The sequence below is a fragment of the Tamandua tetradactyla genome, chromosome 25, assembly GCF_023851605.1.
Source record: "Tamandua tetradactyla isolate mTamTet1 chromosome 25, mTamTet1.pri, whole genome shotgun sequence".
Classification (NCBI taxonomy): Eukaryota; Metazoa; Chordata; class Mammalia; order Pilosa; family Myrmecophagidae; genus Tamandua; species Tamandua tetradactyla.
Window position 1 is genome coordinate 39513231 of NC_135351.1, and position 13906 is coordinate 39527136.

At 40.1% G+C, this 13906-nt stretch overlaps 1 long non-coding RNA gene across 4 annotated transcripts; it reads left to right on the forward strand.

Annotated features, from left to right (window-relative positions):
* Positions 1–880: 880 nt before the first annotated feature.
* LOC143668798 (uncharacterized) lies at positions 881–13516 on the forward strand. Of its 4 annotated transcripts, none has more exons than XR_013168553.1 (8): positions 4043–4441; positions 4741–5060; positions 5512–5543; positions 6981–7164; positions 7711–7965; positions 8186–8313; positions 12551–12586; positions 12760–13516. It is a non-coding gene; the product is annotated as an uncharacterized LOC143668798 (long non-coding RNA). The 4 variants fall into 4 exon arrangements; XR_013168555.1 differs by having other exon boundaries at positions 7725–7965; XR_013168554.1 differs by lacking the exons at positions 4043–4441; positions 4741–5060 and adding an exon at positions 881–1080.
* Positions 13517–13906: the final 390 nt, after the last annotated feature.

Genomic DNA, 13906 nt, shown 5'->3' on the forward strand with positions numbered 1-13906 from the left:
TACATTTCTCCAATGAAAAACCCTGAGAACTTCAAAGAATCTTCCCAGATTGATAAGAACACAGGTTTTCTCTTATCTCAACTTTGCTACACTTTTATATTGATTCTTCCTTTCTTAGTCATGCATCTAATATTGCCCTGTTCTCTCCTTTGTACCCACCCTTATATGTTAATTACCGTCCCATTCAATGAACCAAGCTGCTTCCTTTAGCCATCTGTATGTCCTTATCACACTGGGCCAGGACATTATTTGTAGTCATAGACTGTGCACAGTTCGAATGGAGGGATCAGGTTCCTATTTATTCTTTTCCACTCTTTTTTTTTTTTTTACTAGAGAAGTTGTGTTTACCAAACAATTGATGAGAGATTATTAAAATAGTTCTATCTGTGTTCATTATTTACATTAGGTATATTTCCCCCATACATACCATTCCATTATTACCACCTGTCATACATTTGCTACCAGCCATGTGTTTCAGTTTGTTAAAGCTGCTGGAATGCAATATATCAGAAACAGAACAGCTTTAAAAAAAGGGATTGATTAAGCTGCAAGTTCACAATTCTAAGGCAATCAAAATGTCCAAATTTAAGGCATCCAGAGAAAGATACCTTAGTTCAAGAAAGGCTGATGAGTTTGAAACACCTCTGTCAGCTGGAAAGGCACGTGGCTGGCATCTGCTGGTCCTTGTATCCTACTACTTTGCTGAACTTGTGTATCTGGGGGTTTTGTTGTAGTTTTTTGGGGATTTTCTATATGTAGGATCATGTCATCTGCAAATAGTGAAAGTTTTACTTCTTCCCTCCAATTACCGTCTTTTATTTCTTTTTCTTGCCTAACTTCTCTAGTTAGAACTTTCAGCACAATAATGAGTAACAATGGTGACAGTGGAATCCTTGTCTTGTTCCAGATCTTGGAAGGAAAACTTCTAGTCTTTCAACATTGTGTATGATGTTAGCTGAAGGTTTTTCATATACGCCTTTTATCATGTTGAGGAATTTTCCCCATATTTCCTTTCTATCAAAGTGTTTTTCCCAGGAGAGTAAGCTGGATTTTGTCAAATGTCTTTTCTGCATCAATCAGGTAGATTATGATTTTCTCCCCTTTGATTTAGTTAATGTGGTATATAACATTAATTGATTTTTTTGTTGACCCACTCTTGCATCCCTTGTTACAAGCCACTTGATCATGGTGTATGATTACTGTGCTGTCAGATTTGATATGCAAGTATGTTGTTGAGGTTTTCTGTGTCTATATTCATAGGAGAAATTGGTCTATAATTTTCTTTTCTTGCAATATCTTTATGTACTGGCTTGAAACTGCTATATTCACCAGAAAAGCCATTGTTCTTCTAATCCAGTCTTGAGGGGGAAGATCTGTTGTTGGCTGGGCACTTTTGATTAGATTGTTTCCATGGAGATGCGACACCTCTCATTCAAGTTGAGTCTTAATCCGCTTACTGGAGGCCTTTAAGAGGGACACGTTTTAGAGAAAGCACAATGCTTGGAGAGCAGATACAGAGAGCAGATGCTTAGAGATGCAGATGAAACACCCCAGGAGATACTAAGCAAGGACCCACAGGAATCAGGACCAGCAGCAGATGTCCCCATGTAACTTCCCATGTGACACAGAAACCCTGGATGTGAGTGGCCTTTCTGAATGAAGGTATCCTCTTATTGATGGCTTAATTTGGACATGTTCATGGCCTTAGACTTGTAAATTTTTAACCTAATATATCCCCTTTGTTAAAGCTAATCCATTTCTGGTACATTGCATTCTGGCAGCTCTAGCAAACCAAAGCACCTTATCTAGCTTGAGAATTAGGGTGATATTGGCCTCATAGAATGAGTTAGGCTGTGTTCCCTAATCTTCAATAATTTGGAGGAGATTGATCAGGATTGGTATTAATTTTTCTTGGAATGATTGATAAAATTCACCTGTGAGCCATCCTTGGCTTTTCTGTTGGGAAGTTTTTGATGATTGACTTAAACTCTTCACTTGTAATTTGTCTATTAAAGTCTTCTATTTCTTCTAGAGTCAGTGTAAGTTGTTCGTGTGTTTCTAGAAATTAGTCCATTTAATCTAATTTGTCTAATTTGTTGCATACAGCTGTTCAAAGTGTCCTACTATAGTTCTTTTTATTTCTGTGGGTTCAGTAGTACTGTCTCCCCTTTCATTTCTGATTTTATATATGTACATCTTCTCTCTTTTTACCTTGTCAGTCTAGCTGAGGGATTGTTAATTTTGACCTTCTCAAAGAACCAACTTGTGTTTTTGTTAATTCTTTCTGTTGCTTTGTATTATGAATTTTGTTTATTTTTGCTTTAATCTTTATTTCTTTCCTTCTATTAGCTATGGGAGTAGTTTGCTGTTCTTTTTCTGGTTTCCCCAGGTGTGCAGTTAGGTTTTTGATTTTACCTCTAAAATCAAAATTACACTATAAAACTTCCCTTTTAGCGCTGCCTTCTCTGCATCCCATAAGTTTCGGTATGTTGTGTCCTCATTTTCATTTGTCTCCAGATATTTACTGATTTATCTTGCAATTTCTTTTTGGACTCACTGATTGTTTAAGAGTGTGTTAACTTCCACCCATTTGTGAATTTTCCAGTTCTCTACCTATTATTGATTTCCAGCTTCATTCTATTATGGTCAGAGAAAGTGCTCCTTTATAATTTCAGTCTTTAAAAATTTATTGAAACTTTTTTTATGACCCAACATATTGTCTATCCTTGGAGAATGAGCCATGAACACTTGAGAAGAATATATACCCTGCTGTTTGGGGTGCAATGTTCTATATATGTCTGGTTGATCTAGTTCATTTATTATATTATTCAAGTTCTCTGTTTCCCTACTCATCTTCCATCTAGATATTCTATCTAGAACATTGATTAGAGTGGTGTATTGAAGACTCCAGCTGTCATTGTAGAGATATCTATTTCTCTCTTAAGCTTTACCAGTGTTTGCCTCATACATTTTGGAGTGTGATGGTTAGGTGCCTAAATATTAATAATTGTTATTTATTCTTGGTGGAATATTCCTTTTATTAATGTATAGTGTCCTTCTTTGTCTCTTATAACAGTTTTGCACTTAAAGTCTGTTTGTCCAATATTAAAATATCTGTCTCAGCTTCTTTTTTTTGGTTACTGTTAGCATGGAATATCTTTTTTCCAGTCTTTCATTTTCAAACTATTTGTGTTTTTGTGTCTAAGGTGTGTCTCTTGTAGACAGCATATAGTTGGATTACACTTTTTAAAATTCATTCTGCCAATCTGTTTCTTTTTATTGGAGAGTTTAAACTATTAACATTCAATGTCATTATTCTAAAGGCAGTACTTTCTTCAATAATTTCATCTTTTGGCTTTTATATGTCATGTCTTATTTTTGTCTCTCTTTTTCCCTTTTTGGTACACTTATCGATTGTCATCATTTCTACATTCTCTTCCAAGCCTCTCTTTCCTGTCTTTTCCCTCCAGCCTACAAAACTCCCTTTAGTATTTGTTGTTGGGCAGGTCTGTGTTGATAACCTTTGTCAGTTTTTGTTAATCTATGAATATTTTAAAGTCTTCCTCATTTTTTTTGAAGGATGGCTTTGCTGAAAAAAGAATTCCTGGCTTTTATTTTTCTTCTTTCAGTACCTTAAATATATCAAGCCACTGCCTTTCACTTCCATGGTTTCTGATAAAAAATTGGTACATAGTCTTATTGTAGTTCCCTTGTATGTGACAAATTACTTTTCTTTTGCTGCTTTCAGGATTATCTCTATCTTTAGCATTTGACATTCTGATTAGTATGTATTTTAGAGTAGGTTTATCAGGATTTATTCTCTTTGGAGTGTTTTGTACTTCTTGGACCCATGTATTTAGGTCTTTCATAAAAGTTGGGAAAGTTCTGGCTATTATTTCCTCAAATATTCTTCCTGCTCCTTTTTCTTTCTCTTCTTCTTCTGGGACGCCTGTAATGCACATGTTTGCATGTTTTGTGATGTCATTCAAATTCTGGAGCTGCTACTCAATTTTCCTCATCCTTTTCTCTATCTATTCTTCTGTCTGTAAGATTTAGTGTCTTATCTTTTAGTTCACTGATTCTTTCTTCTGCCTGTTCACATCTAATATTATATGCTTCTAGTGTATTTTTAATTTCTTCTATTGTGACTCTCATTCTTATAAACTTTGTTGTGTTTCTTTTCATGCTTTCAAATTCTTCTTTTTGCTCACATGGTTTCTTCTTAATATCTTTTATCTTTGTGACCATATTTGCCTTCATCTCTTTGAATTGATTTAAGAGGTTTATTTGAACATCTATGATAAGTTGTGCCAAATTCTATGTCTCCCGTGAAGTTCTACTTTGTTCTTTTGAGTGGGCCTTATCTTCCTGTTTTTTAGTATTGCTTGTAATTTTTTGTTGATGTCTAGGCATCTGATTATCTTCAGAGTTTACTCTGAAGGTCAGTTTCTCTCTCTTGCCTTAGGTTTATTGTTGGTGTGCTTAGTGTTAAGGCTCTTTGACTTGTTATAGAACTTTAGATTAGCCTGTGTCTAACTGATCACAGTTTTTCAGTCCTTCTTCCTCTGATTACTGTCATGGATATGCAGTATAATTTTTAAGATTGCACTATTGGGCAAATGTTTCTTCCCTAGAAGAAAGGTTTCTTTCCTCTGTTCCTTCTCCAGGAAACCTGTTCTAGTCAATTTGTTTTTGCTTTGTCTCTATTTTTTTTTAAAACACTCTGTTTCTTGTTTCTAGCAACTTTTGCCAGGAGGGGGAAATTCTGGAAGGAGGGCCAGCCTGGAAAGAACTTTCCCAAGTCAGTATTTCCTAGCCAAAACAGGATCAGAGACTCATGAAGGGGATACAGACTGGCTCCAGAGTGCCCCGGGGAGGAGATCAGGAAATGTACAAGTCTGTTTGACAGCTCCCCAAAGCTGTGTTTTCCTGGCCTGCCCAGACTATGACAATTTTCAGCAAACTGTTCCCTACAGTCCAAGGAGACCTTGTGTCTTTAAACCACCACCACCTCTTCCCTAGTCGGGATTGAAACAATGGCTGCCACCGCCCTTGTCCAGGTCTGGTCAAAATAATAACTCAAAGTTGGAACCCAGTAGTTCGAATTTGCTAATGAAAAGCACGATCATTGCTTTTCATCACTCTCACCCTGTTCCTATGGAAAGAGGATTTTTATGTCTCTTTCTGATAGCAGGAGCTAGCTAGGGACAAGATCCCAAGTGGCCTGCCCTGAGAGTGGAGAAATGGGCTCTGACAGCTGCTTGTAGTGAGCTATTCACAGGTCTTTACTGCAGTTTCTCAGGCTTTTCCTCTCATTCTTCCTTATATACTGCACAATGTTCTTATGGCCTCCAGAGCCCCAGAACAGTTGTTTCAGTCAGTTCTTGCCTGTTTACTAGCTGCTTTAGAGGATAGTGAGTCCTGGAACTCCCTACTCCACCATCTTCCCCAGAAGTGCAATCACCATTCACTCCTTTTTTTTTTTTTTTTTTTTTTTTTTTGCATTTGCAGGCACTGGGAATTGAACTCAGGTCTCCAGCATGGTAAGAGAAAATTCTGCCACTGAGTCACTGTCACACCACCCAATCACCATTCGCTCTTTTTTTTTCTTACATGGGCAGGCACCAGGAATCGAACCCGGGTCCTTGGGCATGGCAGGCAAGCACTCTTACCTGCTGAGCCACCGTGGCCCGCCCACCATTCACTCTTTTTTTTTTTTTTTTTTTTTTTTTTAAGGAAAGACAGAGAGAAGGAAGGAAGGAAGGAAGAAAGGGAAACATTTTTAAACATTTTCTTGTTTTATTGTATTCTGTTTCTCCGTTTTTGTTACATGGGCTGGGGCCGGGAATCGAACCGAGGTCCTCCGGCATAGCAGGCAAGCACTTTGCCCGCTGAGCCACCGCGGCCCGCCCCACACCATTCACTCTTAATGGATATTCCTGAAGTAGGAAATGCTGATGGGCTGCTTCAGAGTCTTCTTTGGATCTGAGCTTGGCCGGTTTCTGGGGAGGCCAACCATTCAGGTCAGGGTGGACAGATGGCAGCTTTGCATGCCTCTCATCATGTTGGAGATGAGGAACCAGTTGTGGTTATTCCCCTGAGGAGGCCAACTGCTCAGCATGTCCACATACCTCATTTTGCTTTGGAGATGAAGGGCCCCTATTTGTTTCTAAGGTTATCAGTGAAGCATCAAGTATAATTATGACATAATAAATGCTTTTTTTGTTGATGGTGGTGAAATGTTCTTTTGTAGTCACAGAATGTACCTTCTTGTAATCCAGGTACTAGGTCATGGGAAACAATAGTGCAATGTTAAAAGTTGATGAAATCTGGAGTGATATCTTTGTTATAAAAAGCTTGACTACAGTTATAGACAATTTCTTCAGATAGGTCGCACCAACTACCAAATCAGGAGTAAACTGTAAAAATGGCTTTGCTCTTAGCATGAGTTAGAAGTGAAAATAAATTCAGAATTTTCACCATGGACTTTGGGGTTTGGATAAAGACACAGAACTTTCTAAAATGTCAGGTCCATCCCAAGCTTCAGGGAAATCACCATTCCAGCCACTGTCGCAGGTAACATGTGTTACAAATGTTTTCTGCAGTGGGGCACTGCATTTCTCTCTGTATATAGTTTTCCTTGGACATCTGGAATACTGTGAAAATCAACCACTAAATTTTGGAGCTGTCGCCATAATTATTGATTTCAATGGGAAGAAAGAAAGCAATATTGTTGTGATTTTATTACTGTCATCACTGGTAATAATTAATAATTCTTGATCAAGAGGTAGGTATTTACCCAAACTTATCGATAGGAATACAGGCTTGCAGAATTTTTAAGTAAGACCTAGAAAAGACCCAACAGAACTTTTGCTCTCTTTGTAAGGAAAAAGATCCTTAGAGGAGTGAATTATTTAAGATTACATGGCTAAAGAACTGCAAGTCCAGGCCTCCTGATTATTCTATATTGCTCTTTACAGAAAATCATTGTACCTCTGAGGAGTGGGCTAGGGGGACACAACCTGAAGATGCAAGGAAGCACTGGCATAGTTTGCCCTTGGGTACAGAAGCTTTGGCAGTGCTGCTTGGGTGCCCTCGCTTTCACAAAGGTGTCATCATGGACATATTCAATGTGCACTTGTGCCTATGGAATGCATATACTTGGTATGTAAACTACCGAGATACTCTAAACCAAACTTTTATTCCAAATAGTGCCAAAACTTTGTTGTTCCCCTGGCCTATAGGCTTCAGTGACTAAAGAAAACTAAATGTGATGACAGCAAATATTTGATATGGGGAAGGAGGGCGGAAGATTGGAGAAAGGAGGCGGAAGGGCAGGTATCTGACTTCCTTTGCCTTTCTCAGTTCATACCAGTTGGGCTCCAGGCTACTTGGCACAGAGCATTGTCCATCTCTTTTCTCCACCTCTTATTCTCTACTCCTTCCTACTGCTTAATTCTTTCAGTAGATTTCCAGAAGCTTCTGTCTCCAACGTAGGAGAAGAGATAATACTTTTGTTCCTGAAAGATAAATTTAAAAGGTGGAAAAAAAATGATTGTGAGTCATAATTTCTTGATCTTATTTTTCATATCTTGCAGGAACTAGGCTATGGGGATGGTTGACCAGTCTATAATTATAAAAGCAAAGCAAAATAAAATGAACTCTGAACTTTTTATAAACTCTCCTTCTCTCTCTTTGTCTTGTTTGGAGTAAATCCCACTCAGCTGTGGCTGTGTCGCTCCACCTCCAGGGACCTCACCACGTCATAGAACTACCCAAGTGAAGTGGCCTTTGACTCCTGCTCATCAGCCTTAGAACAAGATTCTCTTCATTCCACTTTTCAGAGCAATTCATGGCTTTGAGGCACACACAGTACTTTCCTTCCCTGGAGACTTTAAAGCGTCCGCTTCTCATTCAAAATTATGGGAATCTTAATTTGTAATAAAATTATAGGAATGAGTTGTGGTAAGTTTTTTGGCAGGACTTAGAAAATAATGGTTTTATTTAAATATGAATCATGGAAACACTGCTTTCTCAATACAATGAACTCAAAGCTATCCTTATTGTTAGAATTGAGATTTCCTCCACAATGCTCTCAGTTTTATGCAGATTTCCAGAGTGAGGTCCAGGCACCCCAAGCACAGAAAATTGCCTTAACAAATCATCTTTTTTTTTCTCTCTACAGTGGAGAACAATTTCTTTCTGAATAGATCTTTTCAGGTGCTAGAGTATTAAGAGATGGATGAAGGCGTGCATATGTGATCTACCAAAGGGGAAAGAAGGGAAAGTTGAGGAACATCCCCCCCTCCTGAGGTAGGTTTGTCAGTAAAACCAGGTGGACAGCATGAGAACTGCTGTTGCCCAGAACAGGGGACACCTGGCTGGGGGCTTTGCTGGGGCTGGCCTGCCAGTGTGCCCCACCCCGTCCTTCCCTCTGACTGGGTGGGACATGGCAGGATGCAGATGGCGCCGGAAGCCCAGAGACAGCTGTTGAGAGTATGAGGGCCTAATGAAGCATCTGTGGGGGGTTTCACTCTGCTGTGGAATCACTGGTGACACCATATTGCTTCTGAGTCCCATGAAGAAAAATAACATTGTTGACAAGCCACGTACATTTTTAAGCATAGGTGGACCTGACAATCTTTAGAAGCTGAAGAAAATGTCAACACTCTCCCTCCAGAGAACATAAAGGCTAATAGACAGCATGATTAGCACCCACCTTAACTGGACATTTTATTTTTCTTTTGGAAAATTTAAAAAGAATTTACCTTTTACTCCTGGGCTTTCTGACACTGGTTCTTCCTCTTTCCGTTTCAAGTTAGGGGAAGAGTGTGGATGGGCATGAGTTCATTGTAGGGAAAATGAGTGGCTGATGAGAGAAGGGCCTGGAAAAGTTCCTAAGTGGAGTATTTTTTCCTTATGGTAGATTGGGCCAATTATAAAATATCAGGGTTCACAAGTTGACACATTCCATGTTTCCTATTAGGAACAATGGTAATACTTGTTGCGCCTGATTTCTCCTCTGAAGTAGAAACCTATAGTCTTCTGAACTGCCCATGGGATGCCTTTCGAGCGAGCGAAGTGCTAACTCAGTGTTAGCCCTGCCACCTTGATTTCAGACTTCTGGCCTCAGAACTGTGGGACAGTAAAGGACTGTGCTTTTAAGCCACCTGCTTCTTTGGTACTTTGCTTTAGCAGTCCCAGGAAATGAAGACAAGGCTTAATAATTTTGTCAGTATTTTTAGTTGGTGTGCATGGTTGTGAAAATGACTAAAGAGGAGGAACATTCTTTAAAAGGAGATTGCCTCTGAGTGTGGACTTGTCAGCGTTCTGCTGTTGACCCTGGTTCTGCAAGGCTGAGGCATGACGTAGAGCTCTGAAGTCACCAAAAGGCAAAGCCCATGAATATCGGTGTATATAAGATGTACTTTTTGTCTTCTCGTTGTATTGAAAACACAGAAATGCATCTGTCCCAGATGAATATTTCTCAGGATTAGTTTAACTAGGTTTTTAAATTGCTTCCTAAGTATATCAAAGTTTATTGAAACACACTATTAAATTTTCCATCTCTCAGTCATATAATAAAGAAGGTTCCTGATAGTAATTGTCCTGAAGTGCAATGCTAACTCCCCCCATGTCATTTATGAAGGTGCTGGGGGATTCGTCAGGGAATGGGGACTGCAGTGTCTGAGTGGGTGAGGCTGGGTGACACTGGGCCTTGCCTATCCATCACCTTGGAATCGGAGGCCCAGGGAGAGTCAGACTAACCTCCGGCAAGAACGTAGAGGGAGGGCAAAAGTGTTAGTCTCTGAGCCAGGACAAAACTCTCCCAAATGGGCTCTGGTGAGAGGGAAACTCCTGCACAGGCCATTTGTCCTCTCCTTCTAGCCCTGTTTTCAGGGGAGCCTTTTGCTTCAATCAGGGCCATGTCCTGCTTAGGTCCGAGAGGTCCAGGGAATACAGGTACACTGATGACACATGGCCCCAACCACTGTCACTGTCAATGTTACATTTCCCTGATCACTCATTCACAGCACTTATTCCCAACACTGTCTTTTTTTTTTTTAATTTTATTTATTTTGGTGAAGTTATATATAGCATAAATTCTGCCATTCTAACCACTTTTAAGTTTACAGCTTAGTGCCATTTGTTGCATTCATGATGCTCTGCATTCGTCATCACTAAGTTTCCAAAAGTTTTCATCATGCCGTGACTGTCTTTTAGTAGCATCTGGTCTCTTCTCCCTTGTCCATCTTTGCCACTAGAATTTGAACTGGACAAGGCTGGCTTGTCTTCTTCTGTCCTCTCTGCCTTGGTGCAGAAACTAGGAGCGAGTGGGGAGCAGGCCCTGGTGTTTGGCTGTCACTAGGTGAGGACCCTGGAGGCAGGCTGTCCCTTTCTCAAGCTCCTCTCTACTCTAATCTTTATCGAGGTTCAATCGAGCTCAGTTCTTGGCTCTGCCTTGAATGGACCATTCTCAACCTACCAGTGATAAGAAGATTGAGCTAGCAAATGGGACTCCCTGGAGCTGTGAAGAGGCCTTAGGTTGGACCTGCTTAGCTAGATCTACAATCTCAAGCACATCACAATTTATGCTAAGAACCCAAGAAGAAATCTAACACAGGCTCAGGACATTATAATCCCCAATCCCGCTCTGTTCTAAGCAGTCTGTGAAGCCAGGATCCTTGAATGCTCATAGAGAGACAAGAGGAGAAAAGATTTCTCCAGCAGACAATTATGAGCCTTAAATAATTGTCTTGCATTATGATGTAAATCCACATGCAGATAAGGAGAAAACTGTGGGTGGAGCATGTGCACATTTTCAGAATGTCTTGGTAATTTCATTTCCACTGGAATATCCCAATAATTTTCTTGCTGGGGAAGGAAGGATGATTAGTCACAGTTATGGGGGAAGCCTTTTAAAAACAGGAAATGAAGGGTTTGGTGAACGATTTCTTTATGGAGAAACAGAAAGGGGGCAGATCTGCAGCCTTGTTTTATTTAATCAGATTCTTCCTGAGTGAATTTTAGTCTGGGATAACATGTATGTATAGCAAATTCTCCAAATTTGTGAATGACACAAAGCTTTTTTGGGTTGGGAGGCAAGCCAAACAGGAAATAAATGCCAGCAGCTCATATGATCTGTAAAAGTGGGGATAAAAATTGCAAGTAGACCATTTGAGAGGATTTAAGTAACAGCAAAAGCTAATATTTATCAAGCGCTTGCCAGGCACTGCTCTGAGCATTTGGCATCTATTATTTCACTTTGCCCTAGAACCACTGGGTAAAGTGGATGTAATTATTGCCCTCATTTCATTAATCATGGGGCTGAGATGGTGAGAGATTAACTTGCTCAAGATCACACAACCAGGAGATGGTGGAGTTGGGATAGAGGCCTGAGAAGCTGACTCAGGTCTCCCTACTGCCCTACAGGGGTACCTTGCATTCATAGAAAAGACCAGGAAAGAAACTCAAAATCCCCAGGAACAATGATCAATAGGGAATTCTTCCAGGAAGGAAAGAGGGGGAAAACTTTGAGCATCAGGAGGCGTGCTGACAAACCAAACCAGACTTTGTCCTGTTGATTTATAATTTGGACACTTTTCACCTGCATTATAACGGGGAGTGTGGCCAAATTAATTTAGGAAGGAACCAACAGTAGGAGATTGGCTGTAAAAATGATAGAACAGATGGAAATGGATGTTTAGGAGAAAGATTTTATCTTTCTTTATTTTTAGGGGGAAAAGCTGAGGAAAGGCCAAGATTAATATCTATGAGATAACAGTAAGGTGGTTACATAAATTATTCATGGAATATCTAGCAAGTTGTTAGGTTATAAAAAGGATGCAAACCTTCTCTCATTTAGGAAAAAAACAAAGCAAAACCCATTATCGTTATGACCCCCAAGAGATGGTATGGGCAGAGTGTATAATAACCTTTGCTGTTTTTTAAATGAATTAATAGTAATAATTAGAAACAATTCTTGAACTTAGAGATGGATCCAGCCTACAAATGTGAGGCTGGGAAGACAGTGGTGGGTGAGGCATTCCACGAGGAAGCCTCTGAGGGTGGTCCAACGCGGCTCTCAACTCAAATAGACATGACTGAGAGCTCTGGGTCCATGGCTCCCTGAGAAGTCACTTAACTTGTCTGGGTCACCATTCAAACACCACCCAAGTGTGGGCCATCTTATTTCACTGGACAGTTGTGCCTGGCACATAATTGGCTCTCAAAAACAGTTGACTGTTCTCATAATTAAGATGCTCCTATGCATGTTTGCTTGATGTGCTCAAAATGCCTCTCTCTTCAGTTAGGCTGGAAGATTTTGAGGATTTCCATTTCATTTTGCTCTGAACTGCAATTCTCAGGCTCAACTCTGAATGTATGTACAGTGGGGAATTGCTGTGGTTTCCCTGAAACTTGAGAAAATAAATACGTTCTTACAAACTAAAGATGCTTGCATATTATTTCTTGACAACCTTTTCTTAATAGCTCACAATCATATGGGATTTCTCATACATCTCTCTTTTTTCTTTTTCTGCATGGGCAGGCACCAGGAATTGAACCCAGGTCTCCAGCATGGCAGGTGAGAACTCTACCGGCTGAGCCACCATGGCCTGCCCCATACATCTCTTTTGAATTTTGCTTCTTTATTTTTGATGATCCTTCGCAGCCTATTATGAGACAGGAGAAGGACGCCGTGTGTTTGTCTTTCCCCTGAGAGCCAGTTCCTTGCTTTGGTTATTTCTTTTCTCCTAGGTTGGAATGTCTTGAGTCCAGGGACCAAACTCGCTGTGAGGAACTCGGTCTCAGCCACGGAAGACGCATCCTGCCATGGGACTTGCACACTGAATGAAGGACAGAAGGTCCGAGGCTTTTGAACTTCAGTGGTCCTGCCCACCTTGGTTTAGATCAGACCTGCCAGGTGACGTGGCCTGGAACTGTGACACTTTCTGAACAATGAGCAAGGTTAGGGATCAGAGCTGGAGAGCTACCCCATCCCCTGCCCACCCAAGGAGAACTCAGCTGTGGCGGTTGCCCAGAAAATTATGATTTGGAAAAGTATTCCTAAATTTCAACCACATCTCTCATTTCTGGACAAGGGCATTTATAAAAACCTTAGTTTTCCCTTTCGCCTTGCAAGTAGGTGAATCTTTTTCAGCTCCAACAGCGACTGGATGTAGAAGATGAATTTAAGGGAAAACAGGAACAAAGAAATTGCCCAGAACTTTAAAATTGTTATTTTCGTTTCCATTATATTTGTATTTTCAAAGAAGTAGAAAATACTTTTTAAGAGTAAACATCAGCCAAATAAATAAATAAATAAAATGAACGTACAATGGGAAGCAAATAGCTGATTAGAATCTGAGATTGTGACTCTTTGTTTTTTGTTTTTGTAAACTGACATCTACCTGAAAGCGCAGCTTTGGAAAAATGTGTGAAATTGAAAACACATTTACAATAAAACATGCTCACCCCAGCCACCTTCTATTTTTTCCCCAGCTTCAAATTTTCTGGCAATAGTCACCCAAAGGAATAGAAGGTCAGTAAAGACCAACGAGGCCCCATTTAGTCTATAGAACTTCTTTCGATGGCTTTTAACCAGAGCTGGGGCTGCTTATGGGGATCCCCTTGAGTTGCTGCTTCTGCTCATCTCTCAGCAATGGGCCCTGTGATGGAATCCACCAGCAATGCAGCCAACAGCCCATGTTTGCCTCGGATCAAAAAAAAAATGATGTTTTAACATCAACTGGGTAAATACGTTGCAGAGATTGTCAATGAAAGTGCACTCTGAAAGAGCAACGAGTAGGACTGAAATGTCTCCATGAAGTCCATGAGGCCAGAGACTGTGACGGTCAATGTTCCCCAATACATACAATTGTTTTCTCCATATTCTTCCTCATTA